Source organism: Panthera pardus, unplaced genomic scaffold, assembly GCF_024362965.1.
Source record: "Panthera pardus isolate Hobbes unplaced genomic scaffold, ASM2436296v1 HiC_scaffold_10, whole genome shotgun sequence".
In the NCBI taxonomy this organism is placed as follows: Eukaryota; Metazoa; Chordata; class Mammalia; order Carnivora; family Felidae; genus Panthera; species Panthera pardus.
The window spans coordinates 12,973,627-12,986,129 of record NW_026526655.1 but is presented as its reverse complement, the minus strand read 5'-3'; the positions used below and the strand labels follow the sequence as shown (position 1 = coordinate 12,986,129).

General features: G+C 42.5%; 1 protein-coding gene across 1 annotated transcript in view; it reads left to right on the top strand.

The window, feature by feature from the left end:
- NYAP2 (neuronal tyrosine-phosphorylated phosphoinositide-3-kinase adaptor 2) overlaps positions 1-12,503 on the top strand; it is a 264,307-nt gene that overhangs the window by 199,214 nt on the left and 52,590 nt on the right.

The window sequence follows — 12,503 nt, the reverse complement described above, 5'->3', positions numbered from 1 at the left end:
CATGAAAATAACGGGAAAAAGTGGAAGTTATACAAGTGAATATGATCACAAAAATTCAAATTTCAATCACTGAATCAATCAACAAATAGTCTCTAAACAGCTTGTATCCAGCTCTGTAATGGTTTCTGCGGGACAGATAATCATGTCTGTGCCGGTGCATGTGCACTAACACGCAGACACACACACGCACACACATTCACACACACAGGTTATACGAAACACGGTCTCTGCCACTCAAAGATCTTGCTATGCTTCCTTACGGCACAAAATGATGGAACATAAATTAATTAGTATAACTAAGTGTATTTTTATGGTCACCTACTGTTTACTGTACATTAATATCATCCAAAGAAGAGAAAACTAGGGCAGGCTTGAAAAATGATGGAGGGCTTAATGGAGACGTGGAGTCTTAAACCAAGATCATGTCAGGTATTATTTTTAATCAAGTCTTTTTGAAATACTGATAATTATTATTAATTGAGTAGAGATGTAGAGAGAAGTTTCCACATGGGGCAAAGAGGCTGAGTGAAGGTGCAGGCACACCTGTCATGGCTTATCCCTGCCAAGCCAGACTGACTGAAGAAGCAGTTTTGGAAGTAAATACAGAAGGCCTTGGCTCAACTCTATATGGAACAATCTTGAAAAGGCCTCAGTTTCTAGGGTCACCTAGGTGGCTCGGCCCGTTAAGCATCCAACTTTGGCTCAGCTCGTGATCTCACGGCTCGTGGGTTCGAGCCCCGTGTCAGGCTCTGTGCTGATGGCTCAGAGCCTGGAGCCTGCTTCAGACTCTGGGTCTCCTGCTCTCTCTGTTCCTCCCCCACTCGTGCATTCCGTCTCTCCCCCTCAAAAATAAATAAACGTTGAAAGAAGACCTCAGCTTCTATGTGTACAACGATGTGTGTTTCTGCCATTTTGAGGAGATCCACCACGGGATGCAAACTGACGTGCCAGGAGGACCAGCTGTAACATTAGCAAGTAAATGAGAAGACGTGCCTCCTTCAAAACAGACGTGCTCTGCTTATACATTCCATACGTGGGGATGTTCCTGACTCCCACAAAGCATTTTCCCCATCCTTCCGGAAACTTGAAGTTTTTTTCTTATAAGTTATATATTTCCACATTGGCTAGAATCTTAGACATGAAAAAAAAAATATTCCCCCATTGCAAAGAAAGTCTACTGCGTACTGATGAGCATCAGGACTGAATGATGGACATGCAGGTGACCTGGAAAGCACAGGGGCCTCTCCAGGGGACAGAAGCTATTCAATGCCAGCTGATGCTCACCATGAGAACCGTTTACCCCAGATTTCAAGATTTAATTGCTATTATGTGGACTCTCCCAAGTTTTAAATACGGCTCAAATTTCAGGAGAAATTGAATCGAATAATTCACTTCTTCTGGCTGGGTAAGACCTAAAGCTGCCAGTTTGCATTTTCTGGCTTGTAAATCAAGCAGTGACCATTCCATGAGGCATAGAATTGACCCTGAAGCAGAGAGGTTGGGTCATAGAAGAGGCAGCAGGTGCCGGTAGACATCCTGCCCTCTTGGCTTTCATTTTTCAGAAGCTGTACCTCCCTGAGAAGGATGTGCTGAGGGTCTGAGTGGGGATCAGAGAATGGCACATGGCTTTTGATGAGCAAGAAGGGAGGGGGGATTTCATAAATTTAGAAGAAGAGGAACTGAGGTATGGCATTCTGTGAATAGTAAGGACTAGCAGCTTATCCCTTCACGACATCCTGGAACACTGGCCTGGCCTCTGACTGGGACAGGTGGACAGGTGGGTGTCATAGAGTCCGGATCTGGAGTTCTCTCTTGTTCAGCAAGAAAGCAGGATGCAGGATTAAAAATGTGAGAGAAGCTAATGTCCGGGAGGAGGCAAGAGCCCCGAGTAAGGGCCTTTGCTCCGTTTTTATTAGGATCAGAAGACTTATAAGCATGATGGACGTGCACAAGGAAACAATGAAACCATGAACATTAACTCACGGGCATGGGGAAAAGGGGGTTTTGGAGATATGTGGTGTTAGGGGTTTGCGTCAATACAAAACAAGATTCTGGTGCTGGGCGAAGGTTGTTTTCAGCAGACATGGGGCACCACATCTGTTTACCTAAACTGGCCTAGCGGACAAGAAAGACAGAGCATGCTACCTCAGGGTCAACAAGGCACCTGTCTTTTGCTAATGAGCTCACCTCTGGGCAATTTTGTCCACTGAGGTCCATAGCCCTATTTACCTGTTTACCTAATTTGGTCCTTCCTTCCTGTGAAAGCTGCTTTCTGCTATTGTACTTAGTTGGGGGTGGGGAGGAATTTCTGCCCTGAATACCTAATCTTGTTTACCTCATCTTGAATATTTTCATCTTGAGATTCCCTATTCCTGTGCCTTTGTCCTATACTGGGGACCTTTGTCCCGCTTGTCCTATACTGGACCTTTGTCCTATACTGGGGAACTTTGCCCCGTTTACCTATTTTATTTACCTAATCTTGTTTACCCAAACTTGGATGTGTACATCCTATGGCTTTCTAATTATTTATGCTTTATTAACCCATCGGTGTAGGCTCAGGGAATTCCTAAGCTTGTTCCCCACAGGTGGGTAGAGTTCACATGAGGTTTCCAGTGAGGCCAGACTTCATACTTTATGGTTCGAAATCCCCAAATAGGAACTCTGCCCTTCAAGGGAAAAAGAGACTCCCTCATGATGACCAGTATGGCCTGAAGACTTAAAAAGCCATCTTGTAGATTCTGCTCTAGAGAACAGTTCTGGGCCTTTTCGTGACCCATTGCAGGGAAACATTTTCCACCACCATTCATGAGTCAGTCCTTCACGTCCAAGAAGAGTCCTGTGCACACAAGTTCGGGGAAGCAAGAACACACATAGGTTTGGTTTCATTGAAAGAAAACAAAGAAATGTGCCAATTCTCGCACGCCACATTTGTAGAGTAAAATTTATGCATAAAATATAAGATAGTGGTTGAGCACTGTGATTTGGCCATCCAGTAGATCTGGATTTGAATTTTAAATCTGTTTTTTCTTTGTTTTTTTTTTTTTGTATTAGTGATAGCATGGGGTACATCCCATCATCTCACTGAGCTTCATCATAAGGGATAGACAGTAATAGTATCTAACTCAGAGATGCTGTTGAGAATTAAAGGTGAGAATTAAGTGAGATAATGTGTTAACACACTTAGTATGGTGTCTGTAGCACTACAGACATTAAGTAAATACTAGTTATCACTATGACTCCAGATACCTTTCCAGATATCTTTACAAGAGAGCGCAGAGAAACCCTGGTACGGGGCAATGCAAGAAAGTTTCTATAAGTGGTGGCATTTGAGCTGGGCCTTGAGCTGAGACAAATTTAAACAGAGACGGAAGCAAGAGAAGTGCAGCCAGAGGGATCTTGGGTTGTTTTGTTGGGGACAGTGAGAGCTCCAGTTCCGACCTGACCACTGAGCATACCCATTCCCCAGACTCTGGTTTCTAAGACATTAGCCACTCTAATTCATATTCTAATCATGTCTTTGAAGAATAGGAAGATTACAAAGATGTTAGGGTGTCAACCAAAGGCCTAAGATTGGATATCCACCAAGGAGATCTAGGTGAATGGGAGCCATTTAATACAAGCAACAGAAAACCAGGGTTCAGCAAAGGGAATGATGATTGAATTCCAGAGTGTAGTCTTTGAATACCGAATTTTTACCAGTTGAATTTTTTAAGCTTATTTATCTATTTTGAGAGAGAGAGACAGTGAGCATGCACACGCACAAGCGCACACACGAGCGGGAGGGGGGGGGCAGAGAGGGAGAGAGAGAATCCCAAGCGGGCTCCACACTGTTCATGAGGCTAGAACTCAAGAACCATGAGATCGTGACAGGAGCTGAAACCAAGAGTCTGACACTTGACTAACTGAGCCACCCAGGAGCCCCTTTACCAGTTGATTTTTAAGAAAGATGCTTTCCTCTTGAAAATTCCAAAACCTTTTTACTGATGATGCTGGAATCACTGGCAAACTTTGCTAATAAACCTCCTGGCAGCTAAAGCTCAAAAACATTCATGATCCAGCCCTTTATATCCAAGAAGAGTCCTAAGTACACAAACTGAGAGAAGTTGACCAGTGTCAAACTGGGCAGCAGGACTGGGAACTGTGGAATAGTATTTATGACAGTAATTCCTGGCAAAACATACCAAACCTACATGGTTTTCTTCTCTCTCTTTTTTAGTTCAGGTGAACCATGCTTTGCAACAATGTTAATAAGTTAATATTTTGGTGGGAATGACTTGAGGAAATTACATTACACTGCTGTGCCCCAGTTTTCCTATCTTCATAGAAAAGATAAAGGAAATCTCACTGTGTAGGTCATTGTAAGGATTAATTTTCAAAACGCATAGAAATGCCTGGTATAAAGCTGGCTTATAATAGCTAGTAGGCCCACAGTTTATTCTGCTACCCTTCAATTTTACTTAAAAAATCTGAAAACTTTCAGGTTTTTTTTCTAGGACCAAGACTGAATGTTTCCTTGGGAAAGCAGAGCTCAATGCAAGTGTGATACAGGGTTTTCTCTAGATACACATGAGGTAACTGGCTACAGGACCACTGACAGTCCGTGCTTTTGTTTGTGGATTTTCCAACAAAGATTTTAGGTCAGTGTCATAGCCATTTTCGGGTTCCCCTGAGGCTACATTTATAAAATTCGGGGAAAGGATCAGGTGCAGGCTTTAAGACTTGGTTGCTGCATTATACAGAATCATCATAAAAATCTTAATCTCTCGCAGTGTTTCTGTTCTGCTTAGTAGCAATGAACGGGATTTAAAATCATGCTGTCGAGGATGTGCAAATCACAAGAAAATATTGATATCTCCAAATGTAAACATATCTTTTAATAAACACCTGACTTGACTTTCATTCATTCATTCATTCATTCATTCCTTTTATATTTATTTTCTAACAAATATTTCTTCAGCATCTACCCTATACCATTGCAGGGGCGAGGTGCAGAGGTGCAAAGTGTGCAAGGCAAGGTCTGGTAGACCAGACCCACATTCCCAAAGGGTATAGTCTAACAGGGAAGACAGAAATAAAATAAAACATTCTCTTTTTTTTTATTATTTTTTTTGTTTTATTATTTTAAGTTTTTTATTATTTTAAGTTTTATTATTTTTTTTGAGAGAATGAATGAGACAGAGTGTGTGCAGACAAGTAGGGGAGGGGCAGAGAGAGGGAGACACAGAATCCGAAGTAAGCTTCACGCTCTGAGCTGTCAGCACAAAACCCAACGCGGGGCTTGAACCCACGAACTGTGAGATAATGACCTAAGCTGATGTGAGATGCTTAACCAACTGAGCCACCCAGGCGCCCCTAAAATAAGAGTTTCTTATAAATGTTATGAGGGGGGAGTACTAAAGACAGTGACATGATTTATTCTCTGGTAATGCAGACAGGCTTCCTAGAGAAAGTGAGATTAAATTTGATACTGGCATGACAAATACGAGTTAGGAAGTAAGAAGGGATAGAGTGTGCCTACAGCTCACTCACTGAAGTGTGTCTGAAAAAGATGTACTTTCAGAACCCAACTGGTATTAAGCATTTTTAATATGGTGACATAATTCCCAAACCATATCCTTTTCTCCTTCTTCCATTTCTTCACATGATCTGGCGCATTTGGGATGCAGTTATGGTCCCAATACTCTCCTTCCCTTGTATCTGTGCTCTCGCAATGCACTTTTGTAGTTTCTCATCAGGAAGCAAGGTCTGTTTCTTACCCCCTTGAATCTGGGTTGGCCCCGTGTCTTCCGTTGACCAGTTGAATGAAATGGAAGGGACTGTGGGTTCATTTCTGAGCTTCAGCTTCAAGAATACTTCTTGCTCTCTTCTAACCCTGCCACCACCATGTAAACAAACCGGAGCTAGCCTTTTGGAGAAGGGGAGACATGGAGGAGAGCCAAGAGTCTTCGGCCTTCATGTAGCCAACCCCCAAACATGTGAGAAAACACAACATGAGATTGCAGAAATACCTCCTTGACCACGGGCACATTATTGAGCCCAGCTGGGACCAGAAGAACCACTCAACTGATTCGTGGACTCAGGAACGGAACCAAATGAGTGTTGTTTTGAGCCACTGAGTTTGGGTATAGCAGAAAATAGTTAACTGACAAAGATGTCACAGTCTGTTTGAACTTTGCTGGTTTTCCCTCAAATGGAAATGCATTATTGTGATGATTAGAAGAGCATGCTCATTGCAAAACAAAGTCAGGGGTGCCAAAGTCAGGGGTACTTGCCTGAAGCCTCCGACTTCAGCTCAGTTCATGATTTCATGGTTCACAAGTTCAAGCCCTGCATTGGGCTCTGTGCTGATGGCTCAGAGCCGGGAGCCCACTTCGGGCTCCCTCTCTGCCCCTCTCCCACTCAGGCGCGGGCTCTCTCTCTCTCTCTCTCTCAAAAATAAATAAACATAAAAAAAAAAGAAAAACAGAAAGTCAAAGTAAAAAGTGAAAGCCCACTCTCCTATCTTTTGCTTTGCCGTCCCATGTTTCAAAGCATAACTTTTAACTGTCATGGTGTCACTGTCTAGGAGCTATGTATTGACAGGAACCACGAGTTCTCTCTCATTTTGATCATGCAACAGGAACAAAACACCAATCTGGTAGATTTCAGGCCTCCACTGTAATTTGGGCTTTTCTGCAGGATGTTGACTAACTTCCTGCTTGGCTCCCCAGCAGCCCTCAGCAGCTGTGGGCTTTAGTGTCTACGACCCTCCAGGCTGTCATTCTGTACAGTCGGCTTAGGCACCAGAACATAGTTCTCCACATCTGCTCTCCCTCTCAGTTATAATTGGGTTCATGGTTATTTCCTCTGGGAACACTGGCCAGATCTCGTTGCTAGGTTCTGCTCAGTATTTTCACACTCTAGCGTTTAACACTCTCTTCCCTAATTCTAGTAGTAAACACATAACAGAATTCTCATTTGGAGAGCCTTCGGAGGGAAATGCAAGTCAGATCCCCAATAGCCCACTTTTATTTCTCTGTGGAAAACTGTGACTTTGGCCCGCTAGAATTTGTGATCACCAGAGAAATAGTTTGGTTTGTACTTCTCCCGATGCTGGCCAGATGGCTTTGAGAAACAAACAGAAAAGGGGAACGTGGGGTGAGTTAACCATTTTAAAACAGCCAGAGTGTGCCTTTATCGGAATTGAATGTAAATAAGCAGGGTATCACCTGTGGAAAGGTAATTTAAAAATGATAGAAGGTAATTACTCTCACATAGCAAGGCAAAAAGCTAGACCATAGGAGCATAACTTGCAAAGGAAGCGATCAAAATGAATTTTGTTGTCCTTAAGTGAACTCTCATCTCTAGCCTAGGAAAATGGTTGCAGGCTGAGAGACTAGACTCTAGGTATTAGAGAAACTAGGCAGAGCAGAAAGCTGCCGGGCAAATAACTGTCCAGCCACTGATGGTGGGTTAAAAATGTGCATAAAGTGGGTTTTCCATGGACCAGATTAGGCCAGAGAGAGAAACCCTGGGGTTGGATTAGGTCATGTGATTGCCAGGAGTGGCGAGGACTCTGCAGGACATGGCTCCAGGGGTACTACAGGATGTTCAGGGGGCAGCCAGAAGGAGATCGCCAGGTGGGAGATGGCCATTCAAGGGAGGCCTTTAGGGTACACTCGAAAGCACCCCAAGAAGAGAGTTGTTCCCTTCTTCTTTCATCTCTGGTGTCAGTGAAGAAGACCTTCCCTACCCCCTCTCCTCAACCCCTCCCTCCTCTCTTGGCCCTTGTGAAGGCAGATATGGTGGGGACCAAGTTAGGGGCAGAGGGGCAGCCTGGAGATGAGGCAGAGAGAAAGGTCGTCTACTTGTGTGCCAGGAACAGGGCTAAATGGGCTAGGAGAGAATGTCTCCTTGAAACAAAGTTCAAAATTGTAATTAATGTAAAAAAAAAACAAAAACCACTAGACATTTAAATTATTACTCCAATACGACTTTTTTTTTTGACTTGAAGAAACTGATTTTTTTTTGTCTTTTCAAGTTTTTATTTAAATTTTAGTTAGTTAACATATAGTGCAATATTGGTTTCGGGAGTAGAATTCAGTGATTCCTTATAACACCCAGGGCTCATCACAAGTGCCCTCTTTAATGCCCATCGCCCATCTAGCCCATCCCTACCCACCTCCCTCCATCAACCCTCAGTTTGTTCTCAGTCTTTAAGAGTCTCTTATGGCTTTTTCCCTCTCTTTTTTTTCCTCCCTCCTAAATACTCATCTGTTTTGTTTCTTAAATTCCACATGTGAGTGAAATAATATGGTATTTGTCTTTCTCTGACTTATGTCACTTAGCATAATACACTCTAGCTCCATCCATGTCATTGCAAATGGCAAGATTTCATTCTTTTTGATGGCTGAGTAATATTCAATTGTGTGTGTGTGTGTGTGTGTGTGTGTGTGTGTGTGTGTACCACGTCTTTACCAATTCACCAGTCGGTGGACATTTTGGTTCTCTCCGTAGTTTGGCTATTGTTGATAATGCTGCATGTACCCCTTCAAATCTGTATTTTTTGTATCCTTTGGGCAAATACCTAGTAGCGCAATTGCTGGATTGTAGAGTACTATTTTTGGCTTTTTGAGGAACCTCTGTACTATTCTCCACAGTGGCTGCACCAGTTTGCATTCCCACCAAGAGTGCAAGAGGGTTCCCCTTTCTCCACATCCTCACTAACACCTGTTGTTTCTTGTGTTGTTAATTTTAGCCACTCTGACAGGTGTGAGGTGATAGGGACAAAATTAATTATCAAAATGAAAAGGAAAGTTCTGGGAGTTGGCCTAGGCTTTATCCAAAGGACGAGAAAGAACTGCCTACTACCCCACCGCGGGTTAGAACTGGTTTGTGGGGAAAAAAGAATAACTTTGTTTTCTGATGGCATTGGAGGTCCTCTGCGTTCAATTTAACAGTGAAATATATAAGTTTAAAGAAAACAGAACTTGATATAATTACAAAGTGTACTCTAAGATTATTGCACATCATATTTAATCCAAATTATGGAATTTAAGTTGATCACTTTTATGGATCGTCTGTGACCCATTTAAAATAATGCCTTATATTTATTTGCCATGTGTTAGCTTTTTCAATACTTTTATAAGTGCTATCTCATGTGATCTTCACAAAAACCTATACATCTCTGGCGTGGTGTTGTGATCTGATTACTTAGGTGACCAAACTGATGCTCAAGAGAAATCAAGTAAATTGCCCATTGGTATGTAGCAGATTCAAATAAAAAGATGGCTTTCAGGGGCACCTGGGTGCCTCAGATGGTTAAGCATCTGACTTCAGTTCAGGTCATGATCTCACAGTTCATGAGTTGAGCTCCCTTCTGACAGCTCAGAGCCTGCTTTGGATTCTGTGTCTCCTTCTCTCTGCCCTTCCCCTGCTCATACTCTGTCTCCTTCTCTTCCTCAAAAATAAACATTAAAAAAAAAAGAGAAAGAAACATCTTTCAGGTTCCTGACCCTTAGTACAGCTCTCTTTCCATGGTTTAATTAGACTGGGTTTCCCTATTTCCACCTGCAGGCTCATAAATCCATTAATTTATTCATCCATTCATTTATTTAGCTAATTTCTTTCAATATAAAGCTATCAAGCATTGAACATATGCCAGTGGGAGAAATTGCCATTAATAACAAAAGTTAAGAATATAATTAATCTGTAACCAAAGCCAACAACCAAGGAAAATGACGCCACACTTTTTCTTGAGTGTGTTACACGGCATCCAGGAGACATGGGAACTGAGATCTCAGGTGAATTAGGGGGGAGAGCATGAGGGTATGGTGAGAGGAAGCTGAGGGCCTGACAAGGGCTAGGCCCAGCTGCCTATATGAGTGATTCCTGATCTTTAGGTCTTTAGGTCTTATCTAAAGATGACAGGAAGTCGCTTATGGATTTTAAACTTGGGGCTTGTGTGATCAGACTTACAAAGTCAGCTAATGCATCAGCATCCTAAACCAAAGGAAACAGAATTATGAAGATAAATGTGCTGCCCTAAATAACTTGCCTTGTAAATCCAAAGAAGAAACATTTTCTCTGTTGTCTCAGCTCTGAAGTTCCTCTGTCCCTATAACAAAGTGAGGGGTGCTTACAATGGATTGTTTTGATCCATCTAAAAATTAATTCTTGAGCACCTGAACAAGCATGTCACACGTGGGTTTTTTCCCCCCGAAAAAAACAGCAACAGTATGTGTGCTTGTTTTTCTTTGGTTTCATCGTCTACTCATTCAGCAAATTTCTCCCAGTGAGAACACCTGTTTGAACAGCACGGTATGGGGTAATGACAGATGACCTTTGCCTCCAAGGAGCATATATGATGGGGCTGATTTTATATAGCAAGGGGGCATTATTGCCCCCTTAATAAGACAGGATGCTGGACTTTGTTTTGCAGTAGTGTGCTGTGTTTTCTCTAAACCATTTATATTCTTTTTCCTATTTTTTTTTCTATCAAGATGGTTGGCTAAAGTTATGGGAGCCATTTGGAATTCAAGAAATTTGATGATGCTAACTGGTATGCGTAGGTGTGTGTATAATTTTAAGCCTGGGTCTTATGTGATCCAATGTGCAAAGTCAGCTAACTACTATCATATACAATACATTAAGTATATGTGTGAGTACACACACACACACACACACACACACACAGTCCCTTAAACTTGGTTTCTACTAAACATGTATCTAGACCATGGCATTATATACTATACAGATACCCTGAAAACTGGTGGGAAAAAATACAATTTGATAATGATTTCATTTTTGTCAGAGAAATTCTGAATTTCCAGGTACTCTCTGTGTGAGTCCCGTGGGAAAAAAATAGTTACCCAGGCAGATACAATTCAGATAACACACAAGGTAGCTCCACCTCCTTGCCTCTCAGTAGATGAATCCTCTTTGAGAACCACAATGACAATACACTGGCTTGAGTGTTGACCTGAGTGCCAGTTCCTTCTGCCTTTCCCTGCAGGGAGCATGGTTCCACCCTGTGCCCTCTCTCCGAGGACTCCTCCTGACATTACTCCCCAGTTGCCCGTGGTTGGCTTGCTTTGCAAAAGCCCTGTGGGTATGCTGCACCAGCAGTATTCACAAAGAATGCCCCGTTTCTGAGAAAAGCCATAGGAGACATGACAAAGAAGAAGGTTCCTTCTGACTTATGCTGGGCGTTTACAGAGACTAGTTCTGGAAGCTTTGTAAGCCTAGCAGAGTATGTATCAAATAATAGTGGCACTCCCACCTACTGTCCAAAACAGGCACTGCATTTTCCCCTCAATTTTTTTTTAAATGTTAAAATTCAGTCGGAGTCTGGTCAATGTATTTTTTGCCTTTTTGCTGGCAACTTGGGGAAAGTGAAAGAAAGGAAGACTATGCTTTTAACGTACTAATGAGACGTGCAAACAACTCGTCTTTTACCCTGGCTTCATTCTTTAAAATATGGTTTAAAATAATTCATTCGATAAATAATTCATGAGTCCTGATCAAGGGTCAGTTATGTTACTCAGGGGAAATGTATGGGGGAATGAGACAGACGTGGCTCCTGTCTTCACAGGGCACATGATCTAGTATATGAGGGAAGGGAAAGAAGGGGGGGGGGGACAAATGCACCAAGCAGAGCGGAAAGGCGTGATTAAAATCATAGAGGCAGAGAAGACGTGGGGCTTTAGGAGACCCTGACGGGGCGTGGCAGGGGTGAGGCTGCAGATGAGACTGGTTATATAAACTGAGTCGAGTGTACCTTTGTGAGGAGGCGGTTTAGATCTCCTTATAGTATAAGCAGAGGAGCCGAATGGTCAGATTGGCCTTGAAAGAATACAAATAGCCAACATTTCTTGACATCTATGCAGGTTGCTTGGGTAAAATCTCCGATTATTCTCTTATTTCTTGCAAGAACTTCATAAAGTGGATACATTTATTTCTTCCCATCTTACCTGCGGACAAACTGAAGCTTAAAGAAGTCAAGCAAATGGTCCACGATCGTCCGCTGCTAAGTGACGAGAGTTTAGCGGCCCTGACTCGAGAGCTCCGGCAAAAATCAGAAGGCAGCCCTCATTGACTGACTTGTGTCACATGTCCTCCCCTGAGCCAATCAGTGAGTCTGAGGGGATGGAATAATTGATTGGACGGACCTGCGTCACGTGGTCACTTCTGGGGCCGGAGTCGTGGCGCCTCCTTGCACAGAGCTGTAAGGTCTGAATGTGTTGGTTATGTTGTTCTCCAAAGGAAATTCAAACTGTTCTTCCAGCAAAATAAGAGCAGGTGGATTCTGGACAGGTGAAAATGAATGACAGACTACCCTTACCTCGCTTAAATTTAATTTTAAAGCATTTTTTTTTTTAAATCACGTTTAACCATTTGCTACCAAAACTGTTACCAACAGCTTTAGAAGAATTTTAGCAAATCGCAAACTTGAGTTAGACATAATCCTAACAACATTACGAAAAGAAAGCATAAAGAGTAGATCAGAAAGGAGGAGTAAAAAC